At 41.0% G+C, this 23,734-nt stretch overlaps 1 protein-coding gene across 3 annotated transcripts in view; it reads right to left on the reverse strand.

The window, feature by feature from the left end:
• Window positions 1-19,709, reverse strand: part of adgrl1a (adhesion G protein-coupled receptor L1a) — a 182,908-nt gene extending 163,199 nt beyond the window's left edge. Inside the window, exons 1-2 of one of the 3 annotated variants that reach the window (XM_086085997.1) lie at window positions 19,691-19,709; window positions 14,975-15,114 (exon numbers count right to left, since the gene is read on the reverse strand). The gene's annotated coding sequence lies outside the window, so the exon portion shown is untranslated. Of the gene's footprint in view, window positions 1-14,974; window positions 15,115-15,651; window positions 15,721-19,690 lie in introns of those variants that run through there. The other 2 variants (XM_086085989.1, XM_086086004.1) reach the window with 2 other exon arrangements.
• Between the last annotated feature and the right edge of the window lie 4,025 nt (window positions 19,710-23,734).

The following is a 23,734-nucleotide window of genomic DNA, read 5'->3' on the forward strand; positions in this document are numbered from 1 at the left end:
TCTCATCATTTCATCACGTCCCACAACGGCCAATTTGCCGCTTCGCCCAATCTCACGCTTGAACATCACTCAAAATAGCCCATCGCCGGCGCTGGCTGTCGCCTGCAGTGTCATATCACTAAGCGCGCCTCCCTTTCTTGTCCAATATATCCAGCCTCAAGCCTGGATGGACAGATGTGCGATCGCTGACCCCATGCCAAGACACTGCCGCGCCGCGGTGGTCCACCACCACTCTCACTCGTTTGCATCCCCCTAGCGTTAAAAAGCTCTTCAACCCCACGATGGTAATCTAAAAGAGGTCCACTGTTCCTCCCTCTTTGGTTCCTTTGCCTGGCTTTGATTTTCTGTCCATCAAGGGGGGTTGCGGGGCTTGGATTAGCACTCTCTTGTTTATCTGCTCCTCCGGTTTTATCTATCGCTAAGCTATCCAGTGTGCCGCCGCCGCCCCGGCACTGCATTAATCTCCTATCAGCCAAAGCATCCATCCATCACCCCGCTGTCTATCACGTCAGATCCATCATCCGCCCGTCTGTCTCACGCGGCCATCGCTCGGAGATGATCTCCTGCGGGTGATACGAATTGGCGAGCGAAGAAACGGGAGGGTCGAAGGGAAGATTATAACCTTGCCCTTCCCTCCCTTTTTTTTCCTCCCTCGTTGATGTCACAACATGCTTATTAGCCACCGTGTGTGTTTCCTTTTAATTTGTTTGTCCTACTCAGCTAACGAGTGCAAGCGCAGGGAGCGAGAGTGGCTCGAGACAGGGGTCATAAATCCCGTACAACTAAGATGTAAAGTGATCCTTCGCTATATCGCGGTTCATGTTGGCAACTCTGCTATAGATCTCTACACCTGGTTATGACCTCTGATGGCATCATTAGTTAACAAACACTTCATTTAACAAAAGTAGAGCAGTTGAGAAAACGGGAGAAATTGCTTGAATGATGGTTTTAGCCTGCTAAGTATAAGCTTAATACATTAGCTTTAATGTGTCATATGGCAGTTGAAAACAAAAATGTTACAGCACATGAGGTAAATTTCTTCCAAGGGAGATGAAACACACCTGCCATAATTTACTGTATATTTCAAGACGTAAATTAAAAAACAAACATGGTTGAAATTCAGACATTTGTTGCTATGATCTTTGAAACACTGGCTAATATGCCGTCATCACCTTGCCAATTATGTTTTTGCTAAATTACTCAATTCAACGTTTTATACATACTTGTGAGGAAATGCCCTCAACAGATCCTTTGATGTTGGGTTTGGTGGCGACGACGCCACTAAGCAGCCTTGTGATTTCTGTATGTTTTATGACATCCATTAGATTTATCCTCCCCCACAGGTTCCAATAGATTGATTTAGATTTTTTTGTTTAGGTGATAGGGGAAAAAAACTAAGCCTTTTGGAATATATCTGGCGGCTGTTTTTTGTCATCGCTTGATTTCAGGTCAGCAGTAGTCAGTCACTTGTATGCCATCTGGAACCATTTGGACTGTAATTGTTTACCATTGTTATGAAAGATTGTCTCTCTTTGAAATCAAATAACTCCAGTTTACAGGGATTGCTCATATGTTTTCACAGTATGCAGTGTTCCCCCTGCTATTTGCGACTGGCAACTTGTAAATTAAACTATTCTGATTTTTTTTTCCCCCCAAGCTATCCTGTTATCTGATTATCTATTTACTGTTTTCATGGTGCTCTCTTAAATGTGCTAAAATGAAATGATACAGTTTAAATGAGAGCTACTGTAATTATAAACTTTTATAAGGTGGCATAAATTATTTTCAGTTTTTCACAATTTGTGGTAGGGCTCATTCTGTACTGTATTTGCAATTCCCTCGACAGTCGGCAATGTAGTTTTCAGCAGGGAGAACCGTCAAACTCATAAACACAATAAGCCCATTCACGCAGCAGCTACTGTAGACTACAGCCTGCACGCAGAAACAAATCAAACACGAACAGCATTTTCTAAGCGTTTTACGCTACCAATTCTTATTTGTGTTCAAATGTGTTCAGATTGTGTTTAAATTATGTGTTGAAGGGCTAAAACGATATAGTATATATAGTATTCTCTCTCTCGATCATGGATTTATACCTTAGCGGAACTTTTTAGTGAGGAGCCGCTACCCCCTCCCACTCCTTCACACGGGCGAGCGGGATATTGTCTAAAGCCTCCCAGCTTTAAAACAGCTCAATATCAAGTTTCATCAGAGGTCATTTATATTTCCATCTATATCATGGCAGAGCAGAGGTGGAGTTTGAGGACAAGCGCACGACCCACAGTGTAAACAGACGCACTTTTGGAGACCCGGCGAGCAAACGCACGTTTAGTTCGTTGTGTGAAATGTAAATGGCCGTTGAATGTGGGCTGAAGTAGCTAGATTATACCGTCGCGCCTGTGAGGGTAGGACAAATTGTTTTTGGATGAAAAGGAACATAAGAGGGTCGGGGTGGGAGAATGCATGTTAATGGAAAGAACAACTCAAATCTAAGCCTTGGAGAACCAAATGGAGAAGATTTGTGTGAATTATAAAACCTTTAATCTGTTTACTGGGAACAAATCAAGACGGCTGCAGTTCGCAGTAACTCGATTGTGAGCCCGTAGCTGCCACCGGCAAACATGATTTGTTTGATACCGAACTGCTGGCTGATTTTTTTTTCTCTCACTTGAACAATGGAGAGGGGGTGAATTTTGCGTCAATGTTTTTGTTGTGATAATGATTATACGACGCCCTTGAAGCCAAACGCTGTCACGCGCACGGCGACTCGGAACATGAAAGCACGACAAAACGCGTGCTCGGCTTTGTTTGCGTTGACACCTCGAGAAGAAGCCCCTCGCAGACAAAGATCGATTTGAAGGTTATGCAAATCAGTTTTCCTAATTTCCAGCGGGCTAATCTTGTTAGCATGCGGCTGCAGTCAAGAGCACCGCCTTAAGATCGCCCTAATTGTGTTACCTGCATGGCACCTCTCCGTGTTAAGACGCATGTAGCACAAGTGACAAAGCTTGTTGAAGGTGAGTTTTTCCTTGAAACACCGCGAGCCATTAAGAGCCATTCACAACTATGATGTGTACAGTAATAAAGGCTCTTCTGAAAACAACACTGGATTCTAACAATTGTTTTCTTTCACACCGGATGGAAGTCATTCATTGACTGCATTCTCCTTATAGAGAGTTAGCAGTAAGTAGGCGCCTAATGCACAGAAAACTATATGGCACAGGTATCCAACTGCTGGGGCAAAAAACACAAGGTGCAGAAACCCGGTGTGGGGGCAGTATTATATAAAAATTCAGAATCTAACCATAAGATTTACTTGGTTTAATTTTAGACAGGATGGGTGAACAGGTACTCCAGAAACTAAATTCTTAAAAAAAAAAAAAAAAGTATATTTGACAAAAGTGCCATTGTAGATTAATTCCAGCCACAATAGGTGCACTAAAATAGCTTCTTTGCTAATCAGAACTACACGAGATGAACCGAAATAGCTCTGTAAAGTGCAGAAAATCACTGACAGTTGAGATTCCGAGCTGTATAATATCAATAGCCCTCAGTTTCGCACGGAAGACGGGGAGCCAGACGGGTGAAGTCTCTCCTTTTAAATCGGTAATGAGCCTAAACAAACACCTCCAAACAAATGTTCCCCATCAGCAGGCGGCTGAATCCGATGAGACAGCTGTCAGAAAGCATCATCCGTCCGCAGTTAGTTCTAATTAGGGCGCTACTTTCCCTCCTTTGACAGGTACTGCTCAATCGCCACGTCGGGCACAGCACTGCCGTGCTTCTTCTGCTACGTCGGGGCCCCACCGCTGTTACACAATGACACCTCTGACGGTGCACACAACCAGGCGAGAGCGCTCAAACTGTGCGTGAACGCCTGGTTATTTTGCAAAATAGATGAGAAAACCTCATCATTAAGGGTTCTGCAATTTCCAGCATTTGGCATACACCGAGGCATGCTGACAGTAAGAACAAACGCATTCGGCGTGGAGTATAATTAGGTGGATACAAAGTTTGCTATCATTACTTAATTATTTCCTTTTCAAAAAAGAAAGAAAGAAAGAAAGCTAACTTCACACCTGCTGAGTCATGGCAATGATTTTATACAGTAAGTTACCTTGCACAAGTCAGGCAAATTATTCAATAACTGAAGCGTGTTGAGTTAGAAATACCATTTTGGGGGTGGGGCGGTGGCTCGATAAAAAATAAAAAAAATAAACATTTGACCCTGCCAAGCTAACTAGCACCGAGTCGTAACAATAATTTGAAAATTAAATCAGGTTTAGACAGAAAGATGATTTCTGGGGAGGTGCCACGACTTGATAAAAATATAGAAAATAACTAAATACTACTACTATACACTACAGTAAGTAACTTTATTCTGGTAAGCTAACTAGCATGAGCGAGGAGCTTTGACAATTTAGTTATGTTTTTTTTAACCTGCTAAGCTATTTTAAGATACATGTTCAAAGCAAAGAGATTCTGGGGAGAGGGCAAAAATCTTTAAATAATTAAACATTGTACCATTATGTGTTTAAAGTAAAAGTAAATATTCTCCTAATTACAGCATTTTACTAAATCTCACCAATGTTTTATTGGAGCAGGCTCCTGTGTACTATACTGTATATGATTGCAATTCCATGACCCTATAAATGCATAAAAATGCAGAAAAAAATGCATTGCAGAAGCTGTCGCTCAATTCACATTCAGACACACACACCGACACTCAATTAACCTCAAAAAGCCTTGGCGACATTGTTTTGTACACAGCAAATTAATCAAGGAGTGGACAAATAGCAGTATAAATACTGCAGATAACCAGATCGATAGTGTACACTCAATTCATTTCGAGTTCAGAGACGTGCAGCGCGGTTCCCATTGCGCACTGATTAAACTGGCACCGCATTAATTCACCCAATCAATAAGATTTTCTAATAAATCAAGTCGCGTGGACGACTCCGGCCAAGTGGTCAGCGAGAAGACATTAAAATCCCCCTCGCTCCTGCTGCCGAAGGAACAATACACTTGTTTTTGCCATTTGGAATGAAAGGGATTCATCAATTAAACAATAAGCGAGGCACACATCATAATAAGAAACACAGCAGTTCATCAATAACCCGAGTCAGTGGTGCGTGAATGAACAATACATGCACCTGTTTTTCAGTAACTTGTTCCATTTTCCTATTTAGTGCGTTGCAACGAGTTAATGTTAAGATATTGCCTGGATAGCAGACTCTCCAAAACTCTGATGACAACCCTAGTACTAAAATGTCAATGAGTTTGAATTGAATTTGTTAAAATGTGTCCAGCGTGTATCTTCTCGTACCCAAATTCAGGATAACCGGTAAAGAAAATGGATGGATAGATAGAGAAGCACATTGAATGTCCTGGACGTTGGTCATAGAAAGGTGCAGCACATTTAACAATCTCGATTTATTTATTTTTTAACAGTACAAAAGGACTGCAACAGCCTCAGTGCTATCTTTGTACTCAAAAGGAAAAGATGTAGAGGGGGGTGGCGAAAAAAAAAAAAAAAAAAAAAAAGCCTGTTTGTCCAGAGCTCATTACCACAGCTTCTGTGTGCTGCAGGGTTAAAGTGCAGCTGTGGGAAAGCTGGAATGATTTTTTTTTTATTATTATTATTTTGTCATTCAATATCCTGCAGAGACGTGTAAAAAGTCAGGCACTCTGGCACTTACTGGGTAAACGGGCAGTAATGCGGAAAATACAATAGTTTGTCATGATCTCATGTCGCAAAGGTAACGCTCATTAACATACATTATTAACAAACATAACAAAATATGACTGTTAACGGTGCCGTTTTTTAGGGTCTCACCGGGGATGAAATGATTAAGGGGTAAAAACAAAATAATGTTGTATACTATCATAAGTTAACTTGACAAAACTAAGTTGAATCTTTGCTTGTTGCATTCCCTGATAAAGTACTCTAAATGCAATAGATTATGAATAAATAACAAAAGTCTGCGCAACTTTACTAAGCATAACTACAGCTATTTAGGAATTATGGTAGCCAAAACAACATGAAAGGCAGCAGGATTGTCCCCAAAATATCTGATTAAAGTTAGCAAAGTTCTGCTGATTATGGCGCAATTATTGTTGGGGACTAAATAGCATAAATTAGCATAACATTGGTAAAGTTTGGTTGGGTTTAAGATAAACATAACACAATACCTACGCAGATTAAAGTTTGGCCAAACAAAACAGCGTATTTTTGAATCAAATCATCATAACATAGATTAGCATACAAATTCTGTATAACACAATAATAAAATAATACTGTATATCTCAACATAGTTTGGCTAAACAATCTGTTTACAGATGAAACAAGTTTAAATAGCATATACTATCATATGTTGGTTAACATAGCACACATTTATAGATTAGCCTGCATATCTTTGGTAAATACAACAACACATTTCTGTAGCCTTGATAATTAATATATGTTAGCATAATTTTCAAAACATAATCTTTTTATAGATTAAATTTGAATAACAGACTATCATAGAGTTGCTACTGACAATTCCGAGCATCCGAGCATTTCTGATATTTCCGCAATACAACGCAATGCAAAGGCTTCCTTTACACGGTGAAAACAAATGGCGGATTGTAGGCCTATTACGTTTGCCTGTGACTAGAATATAAACCAGGCAGATTGTTAGAGTAGTCAAATGACATTTTAGCACATTTTGAAATCAAAAATAATCCTCACCAATCAAATTAGCAACAATCCAAAATCCAATGCTTTTCAATGGGCGGAGAGCGTCATTTCACAGAGTAAGACATTTTGACGATTTGTGATGTAAGATCGGAATTTTAAGGCTAATAAATTAGGCTAAATAACAGCATTATTTTATTTAGCCTAAAATGTGTTTTACACATTTATGGATTTAAATAGTGTAAATAACAGAGGTTAGCATAGGTTTGCTATTGACAGATTATATGAGTTATAGAGGCTAAAATATGTTAATTATAAGAAAATGTATTCAATTTTACACTAAAGCATCCATACAGTTTAAGCCCTAGTGGTCCCGTTGAATATAAAACACCACAAAGAGCAACTATTCATTTGCCTTGAGCTAGTAATTTACATCTTATCAATTTAAAATATTTGCATGTACTTTTTCTGTGTTGTGATCGCAGGGAGCAGATTAGCGCATTAGCAACATACAATGCACTTTATAGAAAGTACCAAGGCTACAGCAGCTATAAATCCCAGTGAATTGAATTAAGAAGATCTCGTAGATGCATTAATAATGCAGTCAGCCTGCAAACAAAGTGGACATATGGACGAGAGAAAAGCATTCAAACAGCGCAGCGCAACATATGTTGAAGCAGATTGTAAAAGGCAGCATAAAAGCTTTTAGATACAATTCGAGCATGGTGGTCAACAAGAGGTGAACGTACGCTACCGCAAGTGAGGCGGCTTGTGTTTTTGTCTCAATGTTATCAAGGGGAGAGTTGCGGGGGAGGGAGCTGAGAGTGCCAGGAGCCAAGCGTCGGCGGCAAAGGGGCAGTCTCAGGTGAGGCCCGCGCAGTCCCAACATAATTATAATCCTTAATTAATCCACCCCTGATGTGCTCTCCTGCTCGTTGAGCTCACTTTCCATCACGGGGCCACTTCTGGTCCTCTGCTCTTTCTTTTTTTCCCTTGCACATGCACACACAAACACACTCGTCATGTAATAGTCCAACATCATCCTTTCTAAAGCATCTTAGTCCAATGATTTTGAAAAATGTATTTTTCTAAGGACACGTTTCCATGTTCCCCTGAACCAGGGGTGTCAAACGTATGGCCCGCGGGCCGGATCAGGCCAGCATAGGGGTTTAATCCGGCCTGCGAGACAATTTTTTGTTAAGTAAAAAGAAAATATATTGTCGGACCAATTAATCAGCCGGCCACAATCAAAACATATATATTCTTAATTTCACAAGCAACCCTCAGATGAGAAATGCACCTTGTACACGGAACGTCCTGGATGTCATTATTTTACACACAACTTAAAAGTTACGGTTTGTTAATAAATAAATAAATGAATAAATAAAAAATCATAGACCAACATAAACATGTTAAATACGACTCAATTCAATTCAATAAGGATTAACGTCCCTATAACTTAATTAACACACAATGCATTCTGGGAACAATATATATGCAAAACGGGTAGATTTAACACGTCCGGAACTCATACAGGCAAAGTGTTGCCGCCTCAGTTTGCATTTTTGTTATTTTTTGGAACAATATGATAACAGTTGAGCTCCGTAATTTAAGGCTGGCCCACAAATAGCGAAAATCTGCGTATAATTGATGGCAATTTTAAGTTATATAACCATTATTTTACCGATCCGGCCCACTTATAATAATATATTTTCCTCCATGCGGCCACTGAGCTAATATGTGTTTGACACCCCTGCCATGAACTGTGCTTAAGAAATGTACTCTACTGGATAAAAAATAATAATAATAAGCCACTTTGACATTACGCATAGTTTGAACATTTAATTCAGTGTTGTTTTTTGTGTACCACTAGAGGGAGCCCACGTGCCACCAGTGGTACATACACTTTGAGAATGACATCTCTTAAGGGAGGTTTGCTATCATAAAATAACGCAATGCGCCGCGCCCCTGCTGGACCAAAACCTCCATTGTATGGAATTAACTCAGGTGAACATCAGTTGTTTGTAAGGAACAGACAAGTTGTGGACACAGACAAACACACACTGTTAATACATTGTCTCTCCTAATTTTGCAGCTTGACTGAACGTGTCGATGTTGAGCGTTAGGCTTTAAAAGGGGTCGTACACGCTATTAAAAAAGACGGCTGCGAGGACAAAGAGGTGACAGTATTGACGCCGGGAGAGCTGCGAGGACCGAGGAGGAAGGGATGGGAAGAAGGAGTGCACTCCTGCCATTAACACTGCGCCTCCCGTGTTCAAGCCAATTACGCCACCGCCTCTGTGTCCGGCCATCAGAAAAACATGAGGATTGATCGTGCAAGCTATTAGGTCAATTGATCACCGTTTGCTTTCATTTGCGGGTGACTCCTCTTTTTAGAGGGACAGGTGGAACATGGGAAGCTGCTTTGACAGAGTCACATTGGTGGTGCCCAGAAAGTGTAATTTATACATTTAGCCATCCGTCAAGGACTCCATCCTTCTGGACCATCTAAAGTAGCACTATATTCATCAGTGAATAGAGAAAAAACAAAAAACTCCCCCATGTCATTTCATGTGGTCCCCAAAGGTAAATCATGTGCGTCGACTTCATGTTTCTTGCTAAGATAATGCAATTGCAAATTGTCTTCTTTCTTAGTAACATTGAGATATTGCAAGCATTTTTTTTACCAACATTTTTTGAAAATAGTTATCCACCAATTAGTTGTGTTTTTATATGATGTATTTATATATCTACAGTCTATATGTGTTTACAGCAAGCATGACCTCAGGGAATATGTTCTTTTTTTTGCTTGTTTATTTATTCATTTATTTGTTTTGACTTTTTTCATACTTAAAAAAAAGTGTAATTGCACATCCCCTACAGTAGGTGTCAGTCTGCAAGGAGTATTAGCTGCAAAAGTGCACTAAGCAGACAAATTATACTAACTTATAATATAATAACAAAAAACAATTGAGAAGCACTGCTTTACAGCCATAATGACCTTCCAAGAGAAACTGTAACTAAGATGTGGCCTGTGACAAGAATGAGTTTGACACCTCGCCATATAATCGCAATATATCACTAACGTTTGCTAACTCAGCATTTAAGTTATAATTATTATTTGTTTGAAAACACCATAACTAATATTTTTAAAAAATCAATAACAAACATCAACATGTGACAATGTATTCTTCTGAAACTGGTTCATTGCATTATTAAGTTTGAAATAGGCAAACGTAAACCCTACTACGGAAAACCTAAAACGAATCATATGTTGTGTTTACTTTCCTAACATACAATATATAGTGTTGGCTTCCTGCGCTGCAATATTCAATATTGTTTACTATTAGAGCAACAGCATCACAATCGATCCTGCAGCTTTAAGAGTGCTGTTGCCCTTCTAAAGCTTTGGCAGTAGCAGCCATGACCGACTTCACTGAAATGCCAAACAACCAGTGGGGCAAGGTTATATTGATTCGGGGTGGGCTGGGCGGGGGGCTTTTTCTCAAGTGGTGTCAGAATTATATTTGCACAGTGCCTTTAAAACCCATTCAGCATTTGGTACAGTAATACTGGGAAAGTGAGCTGAATAATGCTATTTGTACTTGCTTTTAAGATAAATAGTGAAAATCAGGCAGACGACAAAGGGGCAATCAGAAGTGGCCATTACAAGATTACAGTAACATTACAAGTAGTTGCTGGTGAAAATTGCACTGCCTTCCACTCTGAAAGAACTCCAAACCCAAATGGCAGCAGGCCTGATTGTTCCCATTGATTGAGCATCAGGGTCTGCGTCTTTTCAGTCGGCGTCGCAGTCAATAGACACCACCCAAATATACCACTCACTCAATCCCATGTGTTGCTCCGCCAGCCCTGTACAGCTAATTTAACACCCACTCAATTTATGAAAAACAGTCCCCATCGATCCTTTTATTTTGTGTTCGTGCTCTCCTGTTGCCGCCGCTTATTTTCGCCACGCTGGCGCCGACGCGCGGAAGGCCGGCAGCCATGGAATTGAATTAGCACGTGAAATGGGTTCCAGGAAAACGGATCCCTCGGAATCCAAACCTCGAGCCTTTTACACCGGCTTGTGGCATCGCACGGCGACATGGCAATGAGAAAGTCCCCGTCGCCGAGCTTTTTGTGCCTGACACTCCGATTTTTGTCGGCATCATTCATCCATCCGTTTTCTATAGTTCTCCTCATTGGAGAAGCTGGGGCTGATCCCAGCTGGCTTTGGGCCAGAATCGGGGTACTCTCCGAGCTGGCACATATAGGCGGGTAGCGTAGCCAAAAAATGTACTCAATTATAATTATATAACAATATAATTACTTCATGTGACGAATGTAAAAGTAAAAATGCAGTACTAGTGAGTATGAGTAATTATGTATTCAGTGAGTGATCCAAGCATCAACGTCAAATGAGAAAATGTAAAATAGGGTTGTGCAAATTCATAATATCACTTTAATGAAATCAATAACACATTAAATATTTATACGTTTTTTTTTTATTTAGCCACAATAAATGGTCTTAAATCAATGGTGTTTACTCACAAAATGGCTAACAAGATAGAGAATACGTGGAAACCGCAATGTCTTTTCTCAACTTCAAAGTGGAATTCTTGTAGGCTGAAATGTGGCCATTTTTAAGCAGATGCAGATAATGACATGGCTCTTTTTTTCTAGTCTCTACGGCAGGGGTCACCAACCATTTTGAAACTGACAACTATTTCTTGGGTACTGATTAAAGTGACGGGCTACCAATTTTATACACACTTTTCAAACAAAAAATTACCTTTAATCATATTATTATTAATAATTGGAGATGTGCATTTATGCGATGACAAAAATTAAGAAGCAGAGTGAGGATAAGCAGTTACATAGAATTGATGGATGGATAAATCAACATGCAACACTATTTCTATAAATCTCTGTCAATGTTTATATTTTCAAATGATGGCCTCTACAACATTCCTAGAAAATCACAATGTCCCATGAATGGGAAGCTATTTTTACAACTCTGCATTGGTGACCCCCTCCTCTATAAGTGTTAGGTGGCAGAGACTGTGCGTCATGTGACTGACAGTCCACATTTGATCAAACATCGGCAGCGTTTACATTGGATTGGTGAAAGTCGCGGTGACAGTACCTCAGGCAGAAGTCGCTGACAAACCAAAATAAAAATAGAAGGCGCAAGCAATACCAGATTAAAAAAAACTTAACTCAATGTAATGCAGTAAAGGTAATGTTTCTTCTAAGAAATGGACTGTACTCAATTAAAAGCAGGTTGCATTAGAACTACCCTGACAAGGACTATGTATACAAAACGTTGCATACTAAATAAATGTAGACACTCGCACTCAAACCTATGGACAATTTAGAGATTTTTAAATCTCAGGATATTCAAAGCCTGAATAAAGTAACCACTATTCCATCGTGCTGCCCCCGCTTGTCATTATCAGACGTAAAATGCAACCCAGCTATATCCCGTTGAAAATAAAACAAAACACATTATAAAAGCACAATTGGCTATTTTGGCTGGCAATAATTAGTTGCACAAGCAGCCATTTCCGCAGAGGTAAAACATTAAAGCGCAATAAACTGTCATTATAATGGCAATGGCCTTCCTGTCCTGACTCACCAGACGTGCCGCTTTCCAGGACAACAATGCTTGTGACCTTTGCAAAAAAAGACAAACTGATACTAGCTCCTTGTTCCCAAACAATCTGGAGACGGTATGCGAGAAAGCGCACATAAACACGGTACAATACGCAGCACGGCATCCATCACCGTTGCCTGATGTCTAATTGGAAAGAATTACTGGAGGAAAACTCCCTAATCACTCGCAATTAAGACATTTAAATCATTCAAAAGAAATTGGCGACAAATACCATGAGGATGATTGTTTTTTTGTCAAAATGACTCTTTTCATTTGGCCGAGCAACGGAAAAGAGAAGGGGAAAAAAATCCAATCTTGCTAAAAGTTTGTTTTGAATGGATTATAATTGCAAACAATCTTCAGAATTACAGAGAATCAATACAGAGCACGGACATTATTATCAACAAAATAACTTCTAGCGCTTGGCAAGAGGACGGCAGGTCAGCCGGAGAGAGGCTTGTCGCTCTAATCGGATATCACCACTGGACGCTCGGCATCAGCAAAAAATAAATAAATAAATGTTACTTTGGAATATTGGGCTTAAAAGCAACTTGACATGAAAACATTGTAGCACTTTTAGGGAGTAAGTGTGGAAATAGCAATGCTTATTATTTGTGTTGGTACACTAAGAGCTATGATGGAAATGAAAGTGACATTTTGCCTGGCAGTTGCCGTGAATCAGACGGAGAGATTTGAAATCAAAACGCTGCACAGATGGACTGCGTATTTGTGGAATTGTTGCACCACCGGAAGGCATTATTATATTTTTAATTAAGCTACTTGGTGAGCCCAAAGGCCAGCACTATTGAACAACTTTTTCAACACGTCCTTGACAGCTTCCCAACAAAAATCTGACTAAAAGCTTTTATACAGACAGACGTCAATGTTCCCTAGATTCTAATTAACAGTGATTTATTTTAACATCTCATCATGAGCGCTGTTTTTGCTGCATTCTGGATTTGCATTTATGGCAAGGAAAAATAATAAAAACATAGCTGTCCCGAGGACATGAAGAAATTCTATGTCGTGGGTCAATTTCTGAAATTCATATTAGTTGCTGTCTTTCTGATTATTTCCCATTAACATATTCATCGAGGAAGCCTTGTTAAAAGAGCTGTAGGGTTTTGCATGCATATTAAAGAAGTGGCTTGCAAAGAAAACAAGAGGATTCACTTTTGGGACATTTCACCCCCATTTATGTATGCATGAAAATTAAAAATTTATGTGTGTGCGCACGTATCGTGCATTTGCACGCCTGCTCGTTCAGCCATGCATGAGCGGTTAGCCAGCAAATGAATTTCACAGATAAGCAAAAAAATATATATATAGAAGCAGTCTATATATCTTCCTCTGGCAACAAACTGACCGGCAGTAACACAGTGTTTCAATTGTGAACTGCAATAAATCTAATTACGGCCAGTGACTTATTAAAAGTCTGACGCCCATTAATGCCATGCAAATGTATGAATATTATTCAGCCAGTGAGAGGCGAGAATATTTTTTCTGATAGCGATGTGACGTACAGACAAGAGGGTGTGTGTGTGTGTGTGTAAGTGGGGGGGGGATAAATCCCACTGTCTTCCCAGGGAGGGCGGGTTTGGCAGTAAACCAATTCCGAGTCTGGCTTCTTGAACGGCCAGATAACGCCATCAGACAGTTCCAATATTGCTGTTTTTTTTCTTTTTTACCACCTGAAGAATTAGAATTTTATTTAGGAGACCCCTTCCCCAGCACCAGCACCACCAACTCGGAATAGACATGCCAATTTCAGAACCCAGAATTGTCAGGACAAACACAATGCACCGTGGTGAAATGAGCAAAAAGGCTTACCGGCAGGAAATAACTCGCTCTCTTGCCCTCTTTTGTTTTCCTACCTACCGCCGTTTCAATTTTATCACAACAACAACACAAAGACAAAAGGTTTAATTTCTTCCGCGTGGGCTGCCCGTGCCTTTTTTTTATTACATGTTTTATTATGCAGGGGAATTAGATCAGCATAGCTTCACCATATGAACCCCGGGATGAAATGTTTAATTATAGTCAGGAAAAAGAAGAGGGGGGGCTTTTTGTCATGTTTATGCTCCACCCAAAAAGACATTTGTCATCCTTGCTGTTGTTTTCGACTACTTCACTGAAGTTACGTTTTAAGGGAAATTAAAGTACAACTCAATTTGCTGCGGGGACATTTGTCAAGGACTCTAGTGGCCCTCCATCCCTCCTCTCTCTCTCTCTTTCCATCTCTCCTCCTCCTCCTCCTGGGGGCAAGTGGCCCACAGGTCATGATTTGACAAGGTGGAGGATTAATGGTGTACTCTGTACGGGATGTTGAGAGTAGTTCACTTTGTGGCTCTGGGCTCCTTGTACTCTAAATTCATAAACAGCCCGACACTTGTCTAGGGAGAGTGGGGGCTGTGAACAATTCCATGCACGCGCTTGTCCTTTTTAGCTGCATTAGGAGAAAAAAAATAATGCCCACCTTTGCCGCCTATGCAAAGCAGGATGCATATCGGAGTCCATATATATTAATAATGCATAATGCACAGGCCAAGTACTGCACAAATCTCACAAGCAGAAAGCATCCAGACGATGCAAGTGGCACATATGTTATATCAAAATCACAAGAATTGCATGGTTCCTACCTCTGGTCTTGCAATGTGATCTTGCTGGGGAAGCTCAGTGCGGCTCATTCATTCGTTCATTCATTCATTCATTCTGGCGTCCCGCCTCACTTTCTTGCAAGCAGCTTCTTCCTTCCTCTCTCCTCCTCTCTGGGTGCCACCTTCGTGCGAATGCATACGAATTAAAAATTAATAGCAACCCGCTGTCTTAAAGGCAAAACAACTTTGCAAAAATAATTATGTAAAAGTCAAAAAATAGGTAGTTTAGTGAAGTGTTGCTCCTCACAGATAAAAATGCGCCCGTGTGGGCATCAAAATAAACGACAGCATCGTCCCGGAATGAAACGGACACAGAATGACACGCAAGTTAGTGCCACGCGCGACGAAAACAAAGTATTTTTCTTTTATTTCTGTTTAAATGTCCTTGATTCCTAAGAGTGAGTGGTCTCCTCGGCCGCTCGCAGCCTCAAATGAGAGGCGATGAGGGGGCAAACCGTGCAAGAGGAAGGACGCGCCGTACGTGTGCAGTGTGCACTGTGCACTCTCTCTCGCTCGCTCATGCGCCGAAACGCTGCGCACTGACGCACACACTCGCGGGCTCTATTCCCCCTCTGGCCAGTCGACACACACACACCCACACATACACATTCACTAAAAAAGAAAAGAAAAGAAAAAACATTCACATGCTCCTTTTGTACCAGCGCACTTTTTTCGTCGGGCTGCCTGCTTCGAAGCTGCCATTAGAAGCTGGTGGTGCCATCTCGTCTTTTCGTTTCCAGTTTAGAAACGCCCCCCAATGTCCAAATAAGGAAGCTATAGGTACCACTTCCGTTCTCGTGGCAGCCAAACGCCTAACAATTCATGCACAGTATATAATTGATATATGTTAATAAGTAATAGTTGTGTTTTTATTAATAGTGCAGTAAAACAAAGGTTTAAATAATAATAATATGAATAATAATAATAATAATAATATGAATATAATAATAATAATACGAATAATAATAGTCAAACCTCAGGGGTTAGACTATAGTTTAAACACTTAATATTTCCTAAACAGTGTCTCCAAAACTCATCTTACAACATTACCCTTCCAGGTCCCTGCAGTAAAATGTCTTTTAAATCTGACGGACTTCAGAAAAGAGTGTTGTTCAAAACCTAGGTCTCAACTTCTTGAATAATAAAGCAGTTTCTTCCACTCCACACAATCAAATAACACTTCTACGACATGGAAAAATGGATGCTACTTCATCTAGTGTCTTTCCATTACAATGGTGAATAATGTGAATGACAGAGGCAGCTTGATTTGATGGAGAAAAGGTTTTACTTACAAACCACCACATAACACAAACTTATTATATAAAATGAAATCTAACAGAAAATGAATAAATAACGAGGTGGGTGAATGCACATAACGAATACCAGAGGTGCAGGCCACTGACTGAATGTCTGTCGGTCCGTCGCTGATGGATGCCCATTTTTTGCTGATGAATGAGAAACTTAAAAAAAAAAAATAGGGACTAAGAACTGACGGGAGTGGGTTTTGGTTTATCCGTGTAATCGTCACTAACCGACAGGCCTCTCAATTAGTCACTGACGGACGCCCGTTTTGTTGACGATTGACAAATGAAGGACTGCCCACCTCCGTCTGCCGGTCCTAAAATAGTGGCGACCAAGTGATGACGGAAGCGTGGTCAAAATAAAATGGCAGACTGACTATTAAAGTTTGATACAGCTTGAAAAAAAATTAACTGATGATGACGGGACGCTGATGAACGACAAATAATGGACCAGCAAAATTTTGTAAATTGCCCACCTCTCTACAACATTGGAAAAGAATAAACCAAAAATAACTATTTAAAAGAAAAAAAGGTGGGGAGGGGGGGACCTAAAGGCATGCTGGGAACTCCAGTGTCAATTCCATCCAACTGGAGTATTGGCTTTGTTATTATGCATACACTTGGTTTATCTAAGTAACAAAAATAATTAGAATTTTTTTTTTTGCAAAATAAGTGAGGCCGCCAAAACATGTCTTGTGCTTTAATTTTGCAACATCACCTTTTTTTTATGGCATCTCGCCTGGTTTTGTGATACGACACTTGGGTTCAACATGTTCGACAAGGAGCAGAAAACCTCTTCTCTAACATTGGGGGGAGGGGGGGGGGGGTGGACACGAAAAAGAGCACATGGAGTGCCAAAAATGAAATCAGTGTACTAGCTGGGGCAAAACGTGAAAAGAAAAAGCAACGTCAACCAAAAAAAAAAAGTATTTTGCGCGGGTCACTCTGTATGATATTTAATGTCAAACACAACTTGAAACAAAATGTAAATGTTTGTTTGTATTTTCATACCTCTACAAAGTTTTTGCAGTAATGCTGTGTACTGTTTGAGCTTTAAGGTGTCGGATACTTATGGAGGCTGCTGATATCAGCCACTGATCCTGAAAGCAAAAAAAAAAAAAAAAATCTGATATTGAGTAAGTCCTTTTTTTTTCAAGTTTCAAAGATTTGAAACATTGTAATTCAAAAATAAATTGAGGAAAGGTATGCAGTCATAGTGTGTTGTAGCATTTTTTTTTTGTTTTTTTTAATACGACTGAAAATATCTATATTTTTACTTAACATAATTTTTTTGTGATAGCCTATTTTTTCCCCATCACCCACAAGACAACGCATATCCAGTTGCAACAATATGCTAAATTTAAGATAGCATTCACTGTAAAACAGCTGACAATAGCAATGGCTGGTATGTTAGTAGCATGACTTGTACATAATGGAGTATAACTATAACATTGTAATTGGTTTGAACTTTGAAGTTTATTGTGGGGTGATTTACAGTTAATTCAAGCTTTAAAAAAAAAGAGAGAGAGAGAGGTGATAAAAATACCAGTTGAGCAGAAAGGTTGCTAATAATTCCACGTTGCTTCTGAATCCTCACAGCTGCCTGAGGTCCCTTCGTTATGCTTCTGTTTGCTAGTCTAATGTCCAGTTGTAGGCAAATGAGGAATGGGCATTTTTTTTTAATTTGGCAAAGATCCTGAAGCTTAAGTTAGCAGGTCGGCGCAAGCTACTAGGCAATCTTGTGATCTTCTCTTTACAACTATTTACAATTTTACACATTTATCCACCGTATCGACAAGTTCTGCTGGATTCATTTTCATATTTCTAGGGTATATCCGGTGGCGTGATTCCAAACAAACATTTGCTATTGTTTCAGTTCTGGTCAGCGGTAGTCAATTGCATTTTCGTCACCCAAAAGGAAGTTGATAAAAAAGCCTATTTTACTATTCCAAATTAATAGACCTGTTGTGGTGGCGAGGGAACACGTGTCATAGTAAACTAGCTTGGCACTTCATGTCTGCAGGTATATTATGTCTATTTTGGAACACTTGCTTAAAAGTGAATGGCGGAGGAATGGGTGTGCATGTGAGTCAACGGGTGACGCGCACTCGGATGCTCCTTGCGCGTGTTAGCGTGCATGCAAAGCTGCTGCATGCGGTCTCTTACTCAGCACTTTTCAACGGGGTCATACATTACAACTGCCACTACACTTACACGCAGCTGGGACGACAGCAAAGGACTGAATTAAAAGCCTCCCCCCTCACTCCCGCCACCGCCTGCTACAATAACCTTGCCAATAGAGCTCATTTGTGAGGATAAGCAGCAGCGTTTGGTCTCAAAACACAAGATAGGCTACGCTGCCAGATGGATTTATCGAAGAGAAGTATCGGCGGCGTTTTTTTGTCGGGTTCTATTACGACCGCCAAGATTCGGCTGGAGTAACAGGGTCTGGCTTTATACGTCTTGAGTCTGTGTACCCTCTGCTCTCAAATACTTTCAATTGACCTTCATGAGCTGCCTGACTCATTGCACCAATAAACAACCAGCGGAACGTACTGTGCAGCACACACACATCACAAATACCTGATAAATAAATGGTGCAGATGTTTGTGTGTGTGAATAAGAGAGAGAGCGTGAGTAGGTTTCTGTCTGTGCATGAGACAGAGTGTGCGTAAGTGTATAAGTGTAGCGTGGTGCAGAATGCAGTTTCTTGCTACACATTTATTTCTTGTGGGTTTTTAGTTTGAGTTTCTGTAAAACAAACAATGTATTTTTGATGCACAGCGTTCAGCCGTGTATCCGTCTCCACATTGCGTGTGGCTCTTCTTTGCTTTACAATGCAATTCTCATACACAATGGTAGTTTTCAGGGTTGGGAGGGTCACTTTTAAAATGTAATCCGTTACAGTTACAAGTTACCTGCTAGAAAATGTAGTTAGTAATGTAATCCAAATACCATAATATTAAAGTAATGTAACTGGATTACTTTTGGATTACTCCAATATTGAGTATGCTCATGAAGACAAAATAAAAATTTATATCACCACAATATATATTCTATACAATGTGCCCCTGCTATTTGCAGGTGATAGGGACCCGGGCAGCCTACAAATAGCAAATATCATTGTATATCATTGTACATAGGCGATTGATTGATTGAAGGCCGTATGCTGTTTTTGAACTGTCACTGAAAGCAACCACACCTCACAGTTAGATAGATAGATAGATAGATAGATATAGATAGATAGATAGATTAGTCATCCAATGAGGATGACGATGTGTGACAACTGCAAAAACGAACTTTTATCCCAGTCACAAGTTTAGCCGTGTATATGTTATGCATGATGTTTAAATAGTGAATTGGTGGGAGGAAAATTTGTTTGGAAGGTGTAACTCACATTATGGTTGTAGGCTAGTGGGCTATCTAGCAAGAAGCTACAGCGCGTAGCATGCCGCTGGACTCTCAGCTCAAACTTTCACTCCGAGTAAGTTCCAGTGAATACCGGTCGCCATTTCCTCCTCCCGTCCGTGAAGCTTTTTCAAACTGCCCGTGTGTGGAGGACGCGACTAGTCAGTTTGTTCGTCCTCACCTCCCCGACATGTAGCAACGGTCCCGCTCTGTGCCTCCCTCCCTCTCTCTCTCTTTGTGTATTTCTCCTGATCCGCGTATAACAGAGTTTTACGTCATCGCTCTACACACATCACTCACGCACTTGTTCACAGGGGGTGTACTGTTCACCTGCCCGTCTGACGTAAAATCACACGTTGGATGAGATCAAAGTACTGGGCCAGTGAGGAGAGCTGTCAAAGTTGTTTATTTCTATTCCAGAAGGCATTGTGGTAGCTTTCCGGGGGCTTTCCAAAGGTGTCGGTCTCATAGCGCCACAACATTCCATTCTGGAGATAGAGGGGCCGACATGGTCCCACAATTTACCCATAGAGGAACCACCGTCCCCCGGGTAAATTCTTGGAAATCTCCGGTCTCCTGGAGGTTCTCTTGGATGGCTCGGGGAAGCCGAGGGCTGCCTCCTCGTACCCGGGCAACGAACCAGGGATCCTGGAGAAGCAACTGGCCGCTCTCGGTTGTTGTAAGTGCTCTTCCAAGTCATCCATGAAAGCGGGAAAGTGACAAATTCTTATCCGGGGAACGCTCCAGCGATCCTAGGATGCGGGTGGCGGTGCTCTCGGCCCCGCTTCGCAGTGCACTCGACGCGCTTGGGGCTTGCTCCGCCGGCCGGAGGATACACCAGTGGGGGAAATTGAGAGCATGCCGTGCAGAGCACCGCTTCGGGCTGGCTGCAGCGAAACCTGGGTACTGCTTATCCACTGCAAGGTGAATCGAGATTCTTATATTTGTTTCTGTGGTGTTGGATCCAGACACCAAACGTTTTTTATTGTTGTTTTTTTACATTTTCAGTAGTGGAAGGAGAACATGTCGGCTAGTACCCCCGGCGATCTCCCCCCAGGTCCTAAAAGCTTCCACAATGTGTTTTGTTATTGTAAGTTGCATGAATAAAGTTGTTAAAAGACAAGTGAAGATTTTTCATTTTATTTTGTATTGTATTAGTTTTTATTTTGCATTTATCCTCAACGATGTACCCATTCTTTGTGTTTTTTACATGTTTGTTAAATTAAAAAAAAAGTTTGCGCTGACCACTGATCAGTGGCGCTGACAGTCCATGTTTGTGTGACGTATTGTGGAACACACGGTAACTTTGTCATCCATTTTAACTACCAAGTCACATTTAGGATCATTCAAACATTAAATATTCACTTCAATATGAAACACAAAACGATCAATAAACATAAGCATCGATCAATATATGGTATTTTAGCAACCTTCTCTTACCTGTAAAACACAAAATGGCAAAATGGCACACCCGGCTGTCTCCACATTTCGTGTGGCTCTTCTTCGCTTTATGCTACATTCACACCAAAAGTGAGAAGGCGATCTGGAACGCTTCCTTCGCTTACTTCTAAATTTTTGGAACGATTGCCGCTTATTCGTGCATTAGCGCACACCGGAGAGGAGGCGTGTACCTTGGTGAACAACTAGCGAGTCAACAGAAGAGAGCACCGCCAACTACTTCCACTTCTTTCTTGGGACTATACAGCCGAGGCACTATTTTCTCAAACAATGCCTTTTTTTGTACCGGTAGGCCTACGTGATTTAGCACTTCCGCTTTTCTGTAGCAATCCGGTGGCCGGTAGTTGCTCTAAATAGCTTTGGCATGGATGATCAACACTACTGCTACCTCGGTACAGTTCAACAGCAAGTAAATACACTTACCAGCACTTGTATACTACGTCCTGTGTGTTTTAGATGTATCCCTCCTCCAACAAGCCTGATAAGGATCCTCTTATCAGGCTTCACCAGAGCTTGATGATGAGTTGATCATTTGAATCACCTGTGTTGGAGGAGGGAGACATCTAGAACAAGACTGCGGCTCTCTAGGACCAGGGCTGCTATACCCTTGGCCTAGTTGCATCCGATTAGCGAATTTCATCAACATCTATATCAATATCCTCATTGGATTTTTTTTAACCTATTTTCTTGTCGAAAGGTCTAGCCTCCCTTTGCATCAATCCATGGTTGATGACATTATCAACTAGTGTTGCACAAATTAGATTTGACAAATTTGGTCCTCTTCTTCTTTGAGGACGTTCTCTTCCCAGTTCAGGTCTTCCTCAACCTCTATCTCCTGCTCATCCTCTCACCGTCCGACTTCTTCCATTTTGGTTGAAAGCAGGTGAACTTACCTGCTGCATTTTTGTAGTGTTCAAACCTGATCAGTTTGTCTACAATGAAGCAATCATGTGTTGAAACAGCTCATGTGCGTGTGTTTAATCAACTGGCTCATGCGTGTGGTAATTTGTCAGTCAGTGCTTTGGAATTGCAAGGAAGTGACATTATTATATACCTCTATGTCTAATGTATAAAAGTGTATTCAGTGTTTCGCAAATCCCTGTGTGTGTTCTGAAAAAAGTGTGAGGCTGACTACGTGTTTATTGGGGATGAAAATCTGGTCCGAAGTTTTGCTCCTTCAGTGGAAGGTGTTGATAATAATGGGATTCTTTTGTTTTTAGTGTTTATGCAAACTGTAAGCAATAACACAAGATGACCACTCTCGAAACATGGGCTGCACTATAAATTAACATAAAATACCTGTGGGAACAATATAATTCAAAATATAATTATTTTGAATATAGTTCCATACCACACTTCGTATGTTTGTGTGTGAGAGGGAGTATGTGTGTGTGCACGTGTTTTAGTGTGAGAATGTTAGTGTGTGTACATGTGAGACGAGTGAGTATGAGAGAGTGTGCCTGAGTGTGCAGTTGTACATTTGTGTGTGGGTGTGTGTGTGTGTGTGTGTGTGTGTGTGTGTGTGTGTGTGTGTGTGTGTGTGTGTGTGTGGGGGGGGTGTGTGTGTGTGTGTGTGTGTGTGTGTGTGTGTGGGTGTGTGTGTGTGTGTGTGTGTGTGTGAGTGAGTTGGTGTGTGAGCGTGTGTGTGTGAGAAATCAGACTCATGGGTAAGCCCCAATGGACTAGTGGCCCTCTCCCAAGCCAAACGTGAACAGATTTACTGTGTCTACCCACGGCAGGTTGTACATCACACCCTCTGGTCTCTTAGCAACAACAACAGTGACGACACAATCCAACCACTATTGTTCCGTCTTCAATAATACACAATTGCAATCCTTGCTAGATGTCACACACCCGTATTCTCTGCCGACGTAGCTGAAAGCCGGATCGCTGGCATCCACGCAGCTGACAGTAAATCTATACAGTATCATGTACAACACATTGGTGCTGAAGATGTTTGTATTGTATGCCAGCCGTAACAACTGCAAGTGACAGATGTCAGCGGCGGGAAAGTGACAGCTACGAGTCGTGTCGAGCTTACAAACGTGTCAACGTTGAGGATGTTTCTCCTCCTTTATGTAATTCAACCAGGCCCTAAATGTACTATACTATACTATACACCAGTCCTACTATACACTGTGGGCCAGGGGGGCGGGTGTAGTGCGATGCCAGCTGGGGGCGCTTGTGACCTGAGGGAACATGTTTTTGTTTGCAGAAAAAAGTGTAATTGCATATCCAGTACAGTTGGTGGCAGCGGCGCTCGCATTGCCAGAGAACACAAAGAGTATTAGCTCTTCTGCACAGCTGTACTTACATCAATATTATAGATGAATAGTAACTATTTATAGTCGCGGCGAAGAGCTGGCGGGGGACGTAGAAAACAAACAATTGAGAAGCATTGATATTGACAATACTGCAAAATACATCATGTATACACTATACAGATATATAGATACAGCTTTATAATTATAAATTGTCACGAGGAAGGGAGTACCCAGAGAGTAGGTTGACCTGAATGGCTGCAGTTTATTTACAAACACAAAAATCAAAAGGGACAAAAACGTTGAACACAAAT

Source organism: Leptonotus elevatus, chromosome 1 (genome assembly GCF_054856555.1).
Source record: "Leptonotus elevatus isolate MCC_2025b chromosome 1, RoL_Lele_1.0, whole genome shotgun sequence".
Lineage (NCBI taxonomy): Eukaryota > Metazoa > Chordata > Actinopteri > Syngnathiformes > Syngnathidae > Leptonotus > Leptonotus elevatus.